We start from the raw sequence: 2372 nt of genomic DNA, 5'->3' as shown, positions 1-2372 counted from the left end.
TGTAAATGGCTATAAATAGAGATGTTTTTTCCGGTTTTAAACACTAAATTTTTTTCCTCTCTGCATACATTTTCTTACATAAACAAAATTGTCGATCGACTGAGTCTGTGTGTGCTCTTGTTGCTGTTCTTGCGTTCGCTGAAGTTATTGAAGTTTGAGGTACCGCTACTTCTTTAACAGGTTAATCCGTTTTATCTTGGAAGGAATTAATCTTCAACCTCGGGTACAGTGAAGGGATTAAATTTCTTAAGGAAACACAGTGATTTCTGTGGACTCGGATTAAAATCATTCTATCTATTTCATCTACTTTCTGTTTCTGTATTTTTGAACTAACCTGAATACAAGAGATAACACTACTTCATGTAGACTCAATAATCCTTGAACATCATTAGTAAGGTTTTCTTTGAATTTTCCATCATGATCTATGAATTTCTTGAAGACATCTACAGATTAATTAATATCGTCTTTTGATGTTAGCAGATATAAAGAAATTTAATTTGTTACAAGCCGTAACTAGACATAAACCTTCGTAAGAGTTTTTTGCTGCCAAAATTATTTACTCTGGTACTCTTTCCGTTCCAATTTATGTGATATAATAATTTGATTCAGCACAGAATTTAGAAAGAAAAGAAGATTTGAAAAACGTGTACATGTGATAGTATTTGTATGGCAGTAAAACTTTTGAAACATGCGGCTTTAAACATGCCATAATATTTAATTTGTACTGTTATAAAAACTTAAATGCAAATTGTTGTTCAACATGCCATAACATTATATACCAAGCTAATTAGAAATTGATTTTTATTGTGACTTAACAAATGTAAAGATAGAGCACATTTACCAGAAGAGATGTAATGTCCTTGTTGCCTTAGCAGTCGAAAACGAAGAGCAACAACGTAAAGGTTGTCATTATTATTCTCACTTTGTAGTTGAGAATCAAAAATGTTTTGAATGGATGTTTCGATTTCATTATGGAAATGATATGCTACTCCCAATCGTTGGATTGTGTCTATCAACGCAAGTTTTTGAATGCTATTGTCACAAGTTTCCATCAACATTTTCCTGAATATCTCTTTTAACTCATCAACTTCAAGTTTCTCTTGGGTACTTATTTCCTGCAGGACATCCAAAATCAGTAAATGTCTTGCAGCATACTATATTAATTAATCGATTAAATATTATGTACGTTAAGTTTAGACAAAATAGTAAAAAAAATGGTATAACATGCAAAATTAATTAGCAACAATATAATAAGGAGATTTTAAAGAAATAGTATGTGTTAACTCACATGAGTATAAGAAAGGAAATGATATCCCCAAACAGTTGAGTGAAAATTAGCTAAGTGACGAGACTTATTATTAGGAGAAGTAGTTGCCATTGCTTCACTCTACTCTTTTTTTCTTATCGAGATTTGTGGCTTTAAGTTGTGCTAATAGGATCACCTATTTATAATGTACGTACTACTTACTACCACTTATTCTAGTACATTATATATATCAATCAATGCTTAGAGTCATTTGTCTTTTTCTTTTAAATGACATGATATAAACATTGCAAAAAATTAGTTAATAAGAATTTTTAAAAAAAATAGTGGATTCTTGAACATGATGAACTGTTATTATTTATGTTGTTTCGAAGAAATTTTCATTAGAATGATATTAAAGAGGAGATTTTTTTATTTATTGAAATTGAAAAGGATGGTTAATTATGCAACAATTACAATAACATATCTAGTATCATCTCATATAAGTGGAGTTTGAGAAGAATATGATGTATGCAGACCTTATTTGTATCTTTGTCTAATAGAGAGGATGTTTATGATAGATCCTCGAATCAAGAAATCGTTCTTCAGAACATGGTTTGAAAGTATTGTAACAGTAAAAAGATATGATGAGAATTATATTTAAGAAACAAAAATATCGACAGTAAAAATACTAAAGATAATCAAAGTAAAAGAAATAACCATAGTTATAAAATTAAAGAAAAAGTAAATGCTAGCATAATACTAACAGGGGATAATGGTAAGGGGATATATAGGGGCACTAGATTAGAACCTTACTCTACCACTAGCAAGAGTTACACGTTTGACAATATACAAACAATATACGAGTTCGGAGTCAAAAGGGTAACTTTTTTCTTTCAAAAAATTAAAATAGCACATCAAAAAAAAATTTAACCAAAAGGGCAAAATCGCTCCGTCAGGAGTGATTTTCTTCTGACAAAAGTTGACGTCGTCCGTTAAAAAGAATAAAAATCGCTGCCTTAGCAGCGATTTCCTTAAAAAAAACATATTATTTTCTTCAAAATCGCTGCGATTTTGGTTAACAATAGGCATGAATAGGCATTTTTATATTATTAATAATTAACAATAG

The 2372-nt window shown here is 29.9% G+C and overlaps 1 pseudogene; it reads right to left on the bottom strand.

Moving 5' to 3' along the window:
- LOC102582741 (germacrene C synthase-like) overlaps positions 1-1378 on the bottom strand; it is a 4132-nt pseudogene extending 2754 nt beyond the window's left edge.
- Positions 1379-2372: the final 994 nt, after the last annotated feature.

This window comes from Solanum tuberosum, unplaced genomic scaffold (genome assembly GCF_000226075.1).
Source record: "Solanum tuberosum cultivar DM 1-3 516 R44 unplaced genomic scaffold, SolTub_3.0 scf00817, whole genome shotgun sequence".
NCBI lineage: Eukaryota > Viridiplantae > Streptophyta > Magnoliopsida > Solanales > Solanaceae > Solanum > Solanum tuberosum.
Note: the sequence above shows the minus strand (reverse complement) of the source record. Positions and strands in the feature narration are given on the sequence as shown.